This window comes from Eucalyptus grandis, chromosome 9 (assembly GCF_016545825.1).
Source record: "Eucalyptus grandis isolate ANBG69807.140 chromosome 9, ASM1654582v1, whole genome shotgun sequence".
Lineage (NCBI taxonomy): Eukaryota > Viridiplantae > Streptophyta > Magnoliopsida > Myrtales > Myrtaceae > Eucalyptus > Eucalyptus grandis.
In genome coordinates this window covers 4,418,484-4,434,976 of record NC_052620.1, presented here as the reverse complement: position 1 = coordinate 4,434,976, position 16,493 = coordinate 4,418,484, and positions in this window count along the sequence as shown.

Below are 16,493 nucleotides of genomic sequence, written 5' to 3'. Positions count from 1 at the left end.
ACGATTCCTATCATACTTGTGACATGGCCCACGGATGAAGTATGATCCAAGATCGTCCGTGATGGGGTTGTGGCACCCACAAGAGCTTGTCCACGAGCAGCCCACAAACAATCCATGAACAACCCACAATTAGCGCATGGCCAACCCATGCGTAATACGGACAAAAGCCCGTGCACGACTCATGATCACTGCTTGACCGGCCCATGTGCAACCCATGACTACACACCTGCTCATGTCAGGCAGCCTACCCTTACTTTCGGCGCACGCCCCATGGGCTTTCCAAGGCTTAGCCATTAAGTGGCTTAGTGTACAGACTTATAATGATGACATATGTTCAAACACTGCTGTTGAATTGGAGGGAAGATCAACGGATGAGATGAGACCCGAACTTGTATAAATAGGGGTCCCTCCCCCTCCTTGTATTCAGCTCGTTCATAGCAAATACACTTGCCCCTTTGCTCATATGACCCTTGTGTTCGTGCGTGTGTGTGTGAGGCTGACTTAGGATCAAGAATCATAAGGCCGCATGGGTGTGTGATCAATTGGAAACAACCAACCCGTGACAAGTGGTATCGGAGCCTTCGTTCCAAGCGCAATGGCCAATCCTCGTGTTGATGTCCCAATCGTTCAAGGTGATGACCGAGAAGATCATGGGCATCTAGCCGAGAAGAACACCCGGTCGAAGAAAAACTGTGCTGTCTCGAGCTTGAGGGATCTAAAGGGGATCTGGAGAATCAAATGATGGTCATAGAGGAGACCGTCACGGACGTCCAGGTGATGATGGACAACCTAAACCAGACCGTCAAAGGAGCGGAAGCCGATAGGGAGGAGTTCTTGACAGATTGCAAGAACTCAAAGCCGGTATGGGAGAGCTCGTGTCTAGGTGTTGGGATCCCTTACACATGAGCTACAGCAATGGGATGAGACCTGAGAGGCCATGATGGTGGCCATGCGTGCGGAAATGGCCGAGTTGAAAGGCAAGCTTGCCGAGCTTGAAGCTGCACATGTGAACAAGGTGGTCACCATGCATGCAAATCTATGAATCGAAGCACCCAAGCCAAGAGAGTTCAAGGGCTCGCAGGTGACAAAAGACGTGGATAACTTCCTGTGGTACATGGAACAATACTTCCAGGCCATGGGAATCAATGATGACGCATCTCGTATAAACACCACATCAATGTACTTAATTGATAACGCTTTGTTGTGGTGGCGTCGTCGATCGGATGATAGGTGTGACGACCCTATCACAACATGGGCTTGGTTCGTCGAGGAATTTCGATGGAACTACTATCCCGCATACGCGGAGGAGGAAACTCGCGATGAACTAAAGCGCATAGAACAAAAAGGCAAAGTCCGAGACTACGTAAAGTGGTTCTCTAAACTATTGCTGCAAATTCCGTCCATGACCGAGACAGGGGCATTCCATTAGTTCATGAGTAGACTCAAACCCTAGGTCAAGCAAGAGCTTAAACGGTGCCATGCAACGGATCTCACAACGGCTACTTCTGTGGCCAAATCCCTCGTGGAATACAAACTGTCATCCTCAGCTAAGCTAGACTCTCGTCCGAGAGAAAAGGCTAATGGTGGGGGTGATCGGAGTCGATACAATCATTCAAACGGAGGCAAACCGCCATCGGCATCTCCAAGGACTCAACCAAAGTCAAGCAATTGAGGATATCACCGCAAGGTACGCACCTACAAGTGCTTCTTTTGTGATGGATCACATATGGTCCTAGATTGTCCAAAAAGAGGAAAGATGGCAGTCTTGTGCAAGGAGCGTGAATCGCGAAAGGAGGCGCGGCTGGGATCGTTGCAGATCCTTGGGTTGATCAAGACCACGAAAGCGAAAGATCCCAAAGGGATGATGTTTGTGAATGTGAAGATCGGTGATCCCACGATGGGTGCGTTCGTGGATACTAGGGCATTCGACCTCTCCATATCCCAAGAGGTCACGGAGAAGCTAAATCTTTCGGTCGAGAAAGGAAGAACTGGTTGGCTTAAAATAGTGAACTCCAAGGAAGTCTCGACTAGCGGCGTGGCTAGGGACGTATAGCTTCACCTTGGTCCATGGACCAGCAAGGAAGATATCAAGGTAATCTCCCTTGATGATTATGATTTCGTGCTTGGTTTAGGATTCCTTGATTGGATCAATGTGAGCGTTATACCTTTCGCGGATTGTATTTGCATCATAGATAAGCAGTGCTAGTGCATGGTCCTGATATTCCGCGAGTCGGGATGTGATAGGAAGATGCTATCGACCATGCAGCTGACGAAGGGATTGAGGAAAGGCGAGGTGACCTTCTTGGCATTGTTGAAGGAGGAGGGCGGGGTACTAGAGGAGGTGACCCAAGTCCTTGACACCTTCCAAGATGTGATGCCACCTAAGGTGCCCAAGAAACTGCCCTCTCGAAGAGAAGTCGACCATCGGATCGAGCTTGTGCCCGATGCTTGACCACCGGCCATGGCACCCTTTCGCATGGTCCCGCTTGAGTTGGAAGAGCTACAGAAACAACTCAAAGAATTGCTTGACACGAGATACATTCGGCCGTCTAAGGCCCCGTTTGGTGCCTTGCTCTTATTCCAAAAAAGAAGCATGACGGATTCCTCTGCATGTGCATAGATTGCTGGGCATAGAACAAGCTCACCGTCAAGAATAAGTATTTGATCCCTCTCATTGCAGACTTATTTGATCAGCTCGGAGAAGCCCGATGGTTCTCCAAACTTGATCTCTGGTTGAGATACTATTAAGTTCGGATTGCTGAAGGGGATGAGCTGAAAACCGCGTGCATGACCCGCTATGGATCGTATGAGTTCCTCGTCATGCCTTTTGGCTTGAAAAATGTGCTGGCTACGTTCTACACTCTCATGAACAAGGTACTCCATCCGTTCCTTGATCGGTTAGTTGTGGTTTACTTTGATGACATCGTCATGTATAGCTGGACACTCGAGGAACACGTCAAGCATTTGAGTCAGGTTTTCCAGGTCTTACAAGAGAATGGCTTATACGTGAAGCGTGAGAAATGCGCTTTCGTACAAAAGGAAGTCTCTTTCCTTGGGCACATCGTCGGGGGTGGACGAGTGTGGATGGATGTGACCAAGATCCGTGCCATCATTGAATGGGAGCCACCGACCAAGGTGACAGAACTGAGATCCTTCCTTGATCTCATGAATTACTATTAGCGCTTCATCTGGGGATATTCCAGCTTTATCGTGCCACTCACGGACATGTTGAAGAAAGAAAGGCCGTGAGAGTGGACGGATCGGTGTCAAGAGGCGTTCGATTGGTTGAAGCGGGCCATGACTGAAGAGTCAGTGCTCGTACTCTTCGACCACACCAAGCCATACGAGGTAGAAACTGATACCTTTGATTTTGCTATCAGTGGTGTCTTGATGCAGAAAAGGCATTCGGTTACCTTCGAGTCTTGGAAATTGAATGACACCAAGCGATGAAACACGGTCCAAGAGAAGGAAATGACCGCGGTGGTGCATTATCTTCGTACATGGAGGCATTATCTCTTGGGATCACGGTTCGTTATGAGGACCGATCATGTGGCCACGAGCTACTTCCAAACCAAGAAGAAGCTCAACCCGAAGCAAGCTTGGTGGCAAGACTTCTTGGCCGAGTTTGATTATGTGTTGGAATATAAGGTTGAAAAATCCAATTCCATGGCTGATGCCTTAAGCAGGAAACTAGAGTTGGCCAACATGATGAGTCGACCCGACTATCTATGGATTGACCGTATCAAGGAGGAGTTGAAGCACAACCAAATGGCCTAAGCCTTCCTTCGATATGCTCAAGAGGGCAAGACAAGGCGATTCTGGTGTGAGGATGATCTCCCCTATACTAAGGGACGACGACTCTATATGCTGCTCCACGGGAAACTCAGGAAGGAAGTCCTGCACGAGTGCCACGACTCTAAATGGGGGGGTCGTCAGGGAATCCACCACACCATGGCACTCGTCGAGGTTCAATGCTATTGGCCACACATGCGAAACAACATTGAAACCTACGTGTGAACATGTCTTGTGTGCCAATAGGACAAGATAGAGCAACGATCAAGAAGCAACGGTCAAGAAGAATTGTACTCTAGCAATATACCAATGGAGTAAGGAACCAAGTTTTCAAAGTTTGATAATGGTGTCGAAGTTGACTCAACATATTATAGAAGCTTGATTGGGAGTTCGAAATATTTGACATGCATGAGACCGGATATTATGTATAGTGTTGGAATTGTGAGTCAATATATAGAGAAACCAAAGTTATCTCATCTTAAAGCTATAAAGAGAATACTTCGGTACATCAAAGATACTACTTCTCATGACTTACACTATTATTACTCTAAATCCTTCCAACTTAAAGCTTATCCGGATAGTGATTATGGTGTAGATATCGACGATTGAAAGAGCACTACAGGCTTTGTATTTTTCCTGTGTAACATTGCTTTCACGGGTCGTCAAAGAAACAATCCAGTCACTCTATCAACATGTGAAGTTGAATATGTAGCTGCATCCTCATGTGTTTGTCATGCAATTTGGTTGAGAAGACTACTCAATAATATTCTTATGGAGTAAAATAGAACAACTAAGATTTTTGTTGATATCACTTCATTTGAGAACAAGTTAAATATGAGGTTGAAGTGTTGCATGTGAAGACGGGAGATTAAGTAGCAGACATTTTTACCAAACCTTTTAAGATTGATGCTTTCTAAAAGTTCAAGAGCCTGCTTGGAATGATCAATGGAAGAGAATTTGGTTTAAGGGAGAATGTTAGAAATAAAACCGAATTCATCGGTACAAAAACCTGTTCAGTACCGTCATTGAAAAAGAGTCATAATTGCAATGTGTTAAGGAAATCCTTTATGATATTTTGAAAATAACAAAATAAATCAAAGGCTACTAACGTGTTTAATAGTTGAGTAATAGATTATGCATATGATAGAACATGTAAATGATATTGTCGAAATCTATACTTGAAAGAACTAGAAGACAAACTCTATGCTGAAGTTGAACTTATTCAGACTGTGTCCTTAAGGCTAAATATGTTCAGAAGCGGAATATGTTTAGACTTAGTCTATTTTAGATGGAAGACACTCAGACTCTACTTCGGACAGAACACACTCAGACTTTACATACAGAACGAGACGTAAGTTTAGAATGTAACAAGGTCCATAATGAGACACGAGTTCATAACGTAACAGATTTAGAACGAAGCATGTTCCAAACGAGACAACTTGACAGAACGTAACACAAGCCCAAATGTATAACGGCTAATGATCTGGTTTGGATTTTACATCAAGATAAATTTAATTAACTCAATCTGATTGATTGACAATTGGATATTGAAGACAAGAACTTTCTATACAAAGAAGCTCTACTTATGGAAACCAATATTCTATTTGTATGGGCGATCAAAATCAATTTGGGATTCTACTACTGTCACTCAATGGCTACTAAATCTTCTAGATACAGATCTGTCAAATGGGTAGATTGGAAGACAATCCTCTAAGATACTGTCCAACAGCTAGTTTGGAAGTGGATGAGTATTTAAGAAGACCAAGGACCGATGAGCAAGTAAGAGACGGAGTATAGAATTTATAATTCCAAAGTCTAAGCGATCTTCGATCATACACTTGTCTTTCGTGAGCTTAAACGTTTGTGATCGTGAGAAAAATACCAAAAGAGTGACTTAGTGAGATAGTGTGATCTACCACTGAGTGTTTGCACTCAAAGTTGTAATCTCTTGTTGATCACATAGTGGAATCCAGCCAAAAGGCTGTTAGCATGGTAGAATGGACGTAGGCTTGATCTAAGCCGAACTACTATAAATTTCGTGTGCATCATTCTCTTTCCCTAACTCTTCATATTTAAATCTGTTGCATACTTACAGGTTATTTCAGAAGTCTGTTCCATTGCATAACAGATTCTGAACATCTACCAGAAGTTTAGTGGCTCATTTAGTTAGACTCTAATCCTTATTAAAATTTTGCTTGTAACTTATTTTATTATGCATTTATTTGCCAAGGCTTCTTTTAAACACCTATTCACCCCCTCCAGGTGTTCGTACTAGCACTTTTTGTCACGCCCCGAACCCTGAGCGCGTGTCCATCCCTTTCAGGTCGATAAAAAATTGTGACTTCCCAGGACTAGTCACCGATCATTTCATTTTATTGCACATGCAGAAGCGAATAATAAATCTCCTGATAGTAACCATCTCGGGATAAAAAAGTAGGACAACAAATTCATAACAAACACACCTTCATATATACACTGAGTCATGTACAACAGTCTATGGCCAAAAGACTACAAAAGACTAGCCCTTCCAAAAAGAAGCGGTCCTAATTGACCTACACTTCCGATCACCTCCTCTCTACTTCAGGTCCTTCACTAGACGGCTCTGAAAATGGTTATACAATAACCAATGAGACAATGTCTCAGCAAGTCCATGCTCTAAACCCCGATTAGGAGGGAAATACGCCTATAAGCGTCTTAATCACACAACCATACAATCACAGAAGCTTACCTTGGCCTTAGATCCACCCTGCAGGTCAGTACAGTTTATAACTCAAACAGCATGAAAGCATGAGCAACAACTAAGCTTAATTAACTGGAACGCCATATTGAAATTCTCAAATAAGCACAGGAGTCCTTATTGTAGGGCCAAATTGTTATGTTACGTCTCGTATCGTACCACACAATTTTGTCCCATAATCTAGCGCATTCAACTCAATTAAACACGCGTTCCTAGTTTTGATCTTGGCATATAGCACAACTTACTCTCTGTTCGCATTGCCAAGCATTGTCTCACCCTTTTGAGCACGGCACATCTCTTTATCAGATGGCTTTCCCGAAGGAGCATAGGGTCCAAAATCTATGGCGACCGGCTTCTCGTTGTCTAGGGGGCATCCCATATAGGGGTAACATTTAGCTCAACAGCCCGGGACGGTTTCTCTTAACCAACACATGATCACTCAAGTATGGCTTAGGGCACCGTGCATTACACTCAAAGTCTTAATTAAAATTGTGAACCTGGCCTTTTTCTTCTTATTAGAAATACCCAGTAAAATAGTCATGTGTGGGTACACGATCAATTCAATCCAGAAAATTTGATATCCTCTAATTTAGAATCTCACTTTGTTCTATATAATATATAAAATCATTTATGGCGTTAAAATCCAACACCCGAGATTTTATGAATAAATATTGAAAGTTACCAATTTTTTTGGAATAAAATACCAAAAATCCAATCATCACTCAATTTGTATAATTTAACACTCAATTGCGTAAATTAGCTACACCATTGCAATTACCTTTAAAAAAAAAAAAAAAACTACACCATTGCAATCAGCACGAAATTTTGGTCACCGCCATCTCAGCCTAATTTCCGAAAAAATAATTAATTTAAAAATTAATTAAAAAATTTAATTTAATTTCTAAAAATATTAACTTAGGCTAAAATCACTAAATTAAATACTGATATGGGCTCAGAAAATTTCCGAACCCTTCTAGATAAATAATACGATTTATCTAGGCCTTAGCTAAATCATTATAACCACCTAACATGCATAATTGAATAATTAAATTTCTAATTTAATCTAACTAACCACCTAATTCCTAATTAAATTAAACTAAACACCCCTTGAAGTATCATTAGCCTACTAAGAAGAGTTTAGTGCATAAACTCACCGGTTAATTGTGGAAACCGGTTCACCGTGACGACAATGCGACGGCGGCCAAAATCCTAATTTTCAGCGACATCGGTGGACTTGGACTGGGCCCAAAAAGCCTTGCAAGCCCACAGCAAATTGCTGGGCTTGGTTGATGGGCTTGGGCTTGCTGAACTCTTGGGCTTAAATTGCTGGGCTTCAAAGTCTGGGCTTGTCTTCGGCTGGGCTGATCTTTGCGAACTGGGCCGAAATCTAGGCCAAATTGGGACTTCAAATGGACTGATCTTGCGAGCTTGCTGGACTAGGTCTTGCGGCTAAAGATGGGCCATTGAAGATCTGCTGGACTGAGCTGTTGCAATTCACGTGGGCTTCGGTCTTCAATTGGGCTGAACGAAGAAGCAGCCACGGAGAGGAAGCAGCTGGCGTTTACTTGCTGAAGACACGCAGAGGAGAAATGTGGACGTGGGGCTGGCGTTGCGGATGCGTGTAGCGGTCAACGAAGGGAGCTTCACCGTTGCTGGTTGACCCGAAGGAGACTGCTGGGGACGCGTGGAGGCTTGGACAGCAGTTGCGTCGCTCGGTGGATCGTTGGAGACACGTGGCTGAAGACACGGACGAGAGCAGCTTCGGTCAACTATGGGAAAACCTGCTGGTTTTGTTGACTCGGCCAGACAATTCTTGATGGAGAAGCAGAACCAGGATGGGGCAGATGGCGGATGGAGAAGCGAACGCATGTGGCAGAGAGGAAATCGGTGGTCTTTAGCTGGCGCCCGTGAATCGAACAAAGGGAGGGAGAGATGATGTCGTTGATGGAAAAGAGAGACCAGCAGGGGATAAGGTAGAAAAATTAAGAGGATGATCCAAATTCCATAAATACCTATCCCCAAAAGTCTTCAATATTATCTTATATGTCCCCTAATACTTTCCAACTTATAAATTCAATAAATTAACCAATTTTGAAGCCCAAAATTGCTGACTCTTATAAAGCTCCGAATTTCCATTTTTAATATTCAATTTCCTCACTCAATTTCCTAAATTGAGATCCAATTTCGATGAAGAAAAATCCCAAACAATTTTCTATAAGTCCCTGACATCCAAAGGTTCGACTTAGAAGTCCAAATTTTCTTTAATTTGGCTTGTACAAATTTCCACTAATTTTTTCCGTGACATCCGAAGGATTTTCTGTAAAAATTTTGGAATTTCCGAAAAATCTTCGGAGGATGAGTCGATGTTCCCAAAATAGCTTGTGACACCACATAATTTTTAATTTCTAAAATCGAGTTCAAATTCGCTGTTATTTTCAATCCGGCACACTTTTAGCGTGATCTAGTCTAGGGTAACTTTTAAGAATTTTTGGTGCAATTGACCCGTGATCGATTTATCTCGAGTCATAATGTACATCTTTGAGACATTGACGACTCTCAGTTGTCGTGAAGATCTCGAGATTTCAATTATAGACACATGGTACCCAAAACGTCAAAAAATCAATTTAGTGTCGATCGATGAGAATTTTGTAATCAGGTGGAACCACCCACACTTTGATCACATATCTTAGTTGAATCGACCTATCTCTGATCTCTGATCGATTTTGACAGTGTCATAATGACCCTTACAAGTCAACACGGTCGAGTAGTCGGTTCATGGTCGAATTCTCAAGTCCAATTGCATTTAGATTCCTTAATTGTTTCCCCGGATAGTCTAGTTATCTCATGAGTGATCAACTCAGAGAATAACACTATTGGCGCGTCAACGAAAGGCCCGATTTATTTAATCGAAAATAAATTTTGAAAATTCAGGCTGTCACACTTTCAATTGGTATCAGAGCCCGTGTGCTTACTTCATTGAAGTGTTTTTACTTCTAAGCTAAAGATTTTCTATGGCTAGTATCTTGGCATCGGGACTTATGAAAGGGCAAAGCAACACCAGGCCACCATACTTTGATGGAAATAAATATAACATTTGGAAAAACAAAATGAATGCATTCCTAAGATCCAAAGATCCCTTGCAATGGGATGTTGTGAAAAAAAGAATCAATCCCACTACTGCGTCTACATCAAATAAGAATGGCAAAGACAAACAAACCAAATCTCCCGCTCTTATGTCTCGGACAGAGATGTCCAAAAGAGAATCTCTTAATACAAAAGCTATTTATTCTTTATATTACGCCTTATCCCCTACTAAGTATAATAGAATCTCTTCATGTAAAACAGCTAAAGAGTCTGGGATAGATTTCATGTTACTTATGAAGGGACTGATCGTGTAAAAGAGACAAAAGTAAACTTCCTACTTGGCCAATATGAATCATTCAAGATGAAGCTAGGAGAATCAATTGGAGATATGTTCAGCCGTTTTACTGAAATTGTAAATGGTTTGGCATATCAATGTCATCCAATTTCTGCTCCAATGAAGGTCAACAAACTTTTGCGAAGTCTCTTAAAAGATTGAAACCATGTTAAGACCTCAATCTGGGAGACTCAGAGGATTACGCCACTCTCCATTGATGAATTGATTGACACTTTTCAATCCTACGAAGTGGAACAAATCAACGACGAAGATCCCGAAGGTAAGAAGTCCATCGTTTTAAAATCTAACGCTGATTCTGATGATACAGACTCATAAAATGATATAGACGACGAAGAACTTGCTTTTATGACCAAGAAATTCAAAATCCTGAGTAGAAAATGAAGGAAATTCAACGGAAGAAGACAATACAAGTAAAATGGGCAGAAAAGAACCATGAAAGAAGATGACAAGTAAGGAAATATATGCTTAATGGCACATTCAGACTCAAATAATTCAGAATCAAAATCAGAGCTTGACTCAAACACAGACTCAGAATCAGACAAAGAAATCGAGGTAAGTCATTCAAAAATTCCTACTAAAGTTCTTAAGTATATAAATGAGCTTTACTTAAATCTCAAATATTCTCTTAAAAGGATCTCCGAACTAAAAAGAAGAATTCATGGCTTAGGCAAAGGATCTTTTCGAAAAGAAAAGTTTGAAATTTTGCAAAAAGATTTTCTACAAACAAAAGAAAGTCGAGATTTACTTGTCAAAGAAAATGATTATTTAAAGAAAGAATTTTCAAATATTTTGACAAAATTTTCAAAGGGTTCAAAAACATTAGAGCATATCCTTTCCATACAAGTACATTACTATAATAAGTCGGAACTTAGTTTTAATAAGAAAAGTGATTCTCTAATAGATTTTCCTAAAGTCAATGAGAGACTTAAACAAAGACCTTCTAGATTTGCATACGAAAAACATTTTCAAAAAATCTTTACAAAACCTGTTGGTTGAAATGCTCTCACGTGTTCAAATTGTGGAGACTCAAAACACTTTGGGAAATGATGTCCTAAAGTTTGGAGACCTGTTAAGAAATATTGGATAAAAACAACATATTCTACTAACTCTCATGGACCCAAGAAGATTTGGGTACCAAAGAAAAGATGAGATGTTTTCAAGAAATAAAGGAGACGAAGAAAGAGAATTTGGTAAGGAACGTATATATTTTTAATTCTCAATTTGGTTTGAGTACATAATTTAAAAATTCTCATTATATTCTCTCCATGCCTTGATTGATTTAGACTTTATTATGACCGTATTCTATGATTTGTTTTATTGAAGAAAGAATCGTGCGATTTGTTTTTGTGATTCGTGAGTTGATTTGATTTAATGTGTCTGATTATTTTTTTGATATTTTTCTTAGAGACAATTGAGTTTATTTGATTTTATACTCTCAGATTTTGTCATATTTTGTAAAGTGAAAATATGTTTTGCGTGATATTAATTTATTATGCAAGATATTCTTTCTTAGATACTCAAGGATTTTATTCTCTCTGATTTTATTGTGCTTTGACTAAGTGAGAATTTCTTTTTCAAGATATTATTGTGCTTAATGTTTTTTCCTTAAATAAAATGTTATGATGAATTAAAAAAGTATATTTGATTATCTATGGAGATTTTCTATTTTTCTCTAACGAAATGGAATGATCCAAATTGATGGATACCAAAAAGGAAATGAGTTGATTGCAGGAAATTCTATAAGGGAAGAATGATTGCGAATCTACACAAATCATGGCGCAATAAGAAAAGTATCTCATGCGAAGATTGCAAGTTTGATCCGCAAAATCAAAGGAAGAAGGCTCGAAAATTCTCTTCCTTGTGCAAAGCTTTTGCAAATTATTGAGGAAATCCCTTATGTGTCGTGCGAAAGGGGGAGAACGTAAATCCAAAAGAAAAAAAAAGAATTGTGATCACCTCAAAAAGGTAACAAATTGAGGGGGAGCATTGATCAATTATGGAAAAATCTTTTTGAATCGATCGTGATCTTGATTATTATGGAAGGAAAGAAAAGGTAAATGCGTCAGAATTTAAGTTCTACAAAATCCGGTTAGTGCATTTTTTATTACCTTTTGTCATTAACAAATCTATTATTGATATTATTGTTTTATTATGACAAAAAGGTAAGTGAATTTTATAATGCATCTGTGGTTTTTATTGGAGATTTGCTTATATATATGATCAAAGTGAGCTATTGCATATCTTTAATATTCGATTTACTTTATAAAAGTTGATTTTTGGAAATTATGTTTCATGCAAGACCTTTTTATTATTGTTTTATATTCTCTATGTGATGCTATTTCCAGTGTTATCGCTTTTTGATTATGACAAAAAAGGGAAGAGAATATAAATATGTATATGTGTTGATTGGTAGATATTATTTATTACATAATATTGAGATGCGATTATTCTTTTTATATATTGTTATGCTCAATCTATTTGCTATCTTCTGCCATCCTTTGATTTGAATTGCATTGCTCTGATTTATTAATATTTTTAGAAAGTGTGATCATATTCAGAGATTGTTTTGTCATCATCAAAAAGGGGGAGATTGTTAAGGAAATCCCTTATGATATGTTGAAGATAACAAAATAAATTAAAGGCTACTAACATGTTTAATGGTTGAGTAATAGACTATACGGATGATTAAACATGTAAAGGATATTGTCGAAGTCTATACTTGAAAAAACCAGAAGACAGACTCTATGCTGAAGCTGAACTTATTCAGACTGTTTCCAAACCTTAAAGCTAAATATGTTCAGAAGCAAAATATGTTCAGATTTACGTCCAGATTGTAAAGTCTATTTCAGACGGAAGACACTTAGACTCTACTTCAGATAGAACACACTCAGACTTTACATACAGAACGAGACACGAGTCCAGAACGAGACACAAGTTTAGAACGTAACAGATTCAGAACAAAGCATGTTCAAAACAAGACAACTTGACAGAACGTAACACAAGCCCAAATGTATAATGGCTAGTGATCTGATTTGGATTCTACATCAAGATAGATTTGATTGACTAAATCTAATTGATTGACAATTGGATCTTGAAGACAAGAACTTTCTATACGAAGAAGCTCTACTTATGAAAACCAAGATTCTGTTTGTGTTGGCGATCATAATCAATTTGGGATTCTACAACTGTTACTCAACGGATACTAAATCTTCTAGATACAGATTTATCTAATGGGTAGATTGGAAGACGGTCCTCTAAGATACTGTCCAACAGCTAGTTTGGAAGTGGATGAATATTTAAGAAGATCAAGGACCGATGAGTAAGTAAGAGATGAAGCGTAGACTTTATAATTCCAAAATCTGAGCGACCTTCGATCATACACTTGTCTTTCGTGAGCTTAAACGTTTGTGATCGTGAGAGAAATACCAAAAGAGTGATTTAGTGAGATAGTGTGATCTACCACGAGTGTTTGCACTCAAAGTTGTAATCTCTTGTTAATCACATAGTGGAATCCAGCCAGAAGGCTGTTAGCGTGGGAGAGTGGACGTAGGCTTGATCTAAGCCGAACAACTATAAATTTCATGTGCAACATTCTCTTTCCATAACTTTTTATATTTAAGTCTGTTGTATACTTACAGGTTATTTCAGAAGTCTGTTCCATTGCATAACATATTCTGAACATCTATCGGAAGTCTGGTGGCTCATTTAGTCAAACTCTGATCCTTATTCAGACTTTGCTCGTAACTTATTTTATTCTGCATTTATATGCAAATACTTTTTTTAAGCACCTATTCACCCCCCCTCTAGATGTTCGTACTAGCGCTTTCACAATGTTATCTTTAATGAGTCTATTCCTATTTCTAGGTGTAATGTTTGTTTTTAGAGATAGCGATTGTTTCTAGAGATAAGGTGAGATACAGTAATTGTTTTGTTAGTTTTTAGATCTTATTCGGAACACTAGCTTTTTTTCTACTAGGAAGAGTAAACGTCATGTAATAAGTCTATAAATAGGGAAGTCTCGTAATTATTTTTTGCTAAGGTGAGTGAGTAGAATCGCAGTATGGGATAAGCGATTCAATTGGAACGGAAGAAAGCGCACTAAAAAAGCTGAAACAAAAGTCACTTGCAAAACCATCCGTCTCCTATGCAAACTCTTATCTCCCAAAAGTTCACGCAACTATTGGATAGAGTTGCTTAACCGTTCCATGAAATAACCACCTGAAAAATTCATTGCGATTCAACGAATATCACTTCTTTTTCTGAAGTATTGGTTTGTAAACGATGGAAATCTTAAAACCTATGTATATGAGTATTTGCTACAAAATTTCAAATTTGTTTCTGTTGGTCAAGAGGACTCGTTCAGCAACCAGCCTATCGCGGCGAGTGTACATGCAAAAACGTGAATGGACCTTAGCAGCAGCGAGATCTGCCAAGTGATAGAATCCACACAAGTCAATTTCAGTCTTATCTTTGTTTCTGTGCCATTTTTCTATTAGTCTTATCTTACTCGGAACTAACAAACAAGAACAATCTTTGAAGATTGGTCTAAATAATTCAATTTCTCCATCTTTCTCCAATACCACCAGCTGGTCTGCACATTATATGAAGGAGATAATGACACGGCAAGTCTTTGAAATTTTGTTCCCTTTACAATTATGTACTTAAACTTTTTCCTTCTGTTGACACCAAAATTTTGGGCAATCTATTTAGTCATTTATTGCATAAAAATTATGGATTATTTTTTTAACCCCTAAGAAAAAATATTATAATTCAATTGCATAGCATATAACTTTTAGGTGCATTTACTTTTAATTTACATGTTTTGCATTTAGAACTGGTGGTGGATGGGTTCGAATTAATATTTCTGAGCTCTAATTCGGCAGGCCGGGCTAGGCCCACAAAAGGAGAAAATTAAGCCAAGCTCGTTGTTATTTTTAATTGATTATTTTGTGAAAAATTAAGATTTGATGCGATATTATGATATTTTTGGAAATTAAAAAAATCGCATTGTAGTCTTATCTTTATCGATAGATGATGAAATCGGAAAGAATATTCATAAAATAAAAAGATTTTGTGATTCGGAGGTTTTAGGTAATTTTCGAAATATTCTACGAAGATCACGTTATCTTTGTCTATAAAAGGAGACAGTGTACGGCAGATGAGGGGGGCTTCTCTCGGTTCGAAGAAAAAGAAATCAAAAAGTCAAAAAGTGAGAGAGAAAGAAAAGGGAGGATTTTGACCGGTTTTGCAGGAGGAAAAAGCGAGACGTCCAGCAGAGGGGAGGAACAGTGAAGAAGCAGGGAGATAGCGACGTAAAGGGGAGAGGAAAGGAAAAGTAAGAAAAAGAAGGAAATTTTTTCCTGTTCATCCGCTTCAGCGATGCTTTCTTGGTGTCCAGTCCCTTCACCGGCGTGCTCCTTGCTCATGTTCGATTGATCATCCGCGTGCCCCGCACTTGAGCACTGCTCGTCGCTTAACCCGACGACCCACGAAGCTCCGCCGCGCCTCAGCTTGTCCCCGAAGCCCTGCATCAACGATCACAGTAGATCACCTCCCCGCCGGACACCGCACCGCACCATCACCGCCCTCTGCTCAGTCCCCGCACCCGCTTGGAGCCTGATCCACCGCACCGGAACCCCGTCGCCCCCGCGAAACTGCTGCTGCCTCGTCGATCTGCTCCACCAGCCTGACGAGGCCCATTGCGCCTCAGCCGATCTTCACCCCCACCTGCCGCACCGGAGCTGCTCGCCGACGCCTCCGCTTTCTGCCCGAGCCCGAGCCCGAGCGAGGCTGCTTGCTGCTGCTCCTCGCGACGCCACCGCTCGCCGTCGATCAGCTCGTTGCTGGTCTTCGCCGGAGCTCTGAACGCCGACGACCCAACCCCCGGTGATCCACCAAGCCGCTCAGCCGTGGGTGAAGAAAGCAGGAAAAGAAAAACAAAAAAAAAGAAAAGGAAATTAGGTAGTTTTATTTTCTTTTTCTATTAACTTTATTTTATCTATTTCTTTTAATTTTAGTTGTTATTGTGTAAATTTGAAGTGATCTTCATTTCATGAATTTTGTAGGCATTATCCACAGAGTCTTCCCCAAAATTATTGTAATTACTAATTTGATCCATAAGATGTCGGATATATTAATTTTTGGGTTTGTCGATAGATATTAATTGTTGAATCAATATAATTATTAATTTGATCCTTAAGCAATTGGATCGATTTTTTAGTTATTTTGATCTTTTTGTCGTAATAATTAGGGTTAGGATAATCGTTAATTTGACCTGTCAGACAACAGGTTATTTTTTCGATTATTTTAATCCTTTATTTGAATGAATGTCCTAGTTAGTTTAAATACAATGTTTATTTGATAATTGCTTGTTTTGGAAAACCACTAAAAAAATATCCAAAAAAATCTTTGAATTAGGATTCAGTTTGTTTTGGAATATTTCTTGTTATCTTGCATATCTAGAATATGGATTTTATTTCGAATTTAGAAAAATATAAAAAACAAAAAATGCATTCATTTAGGTTG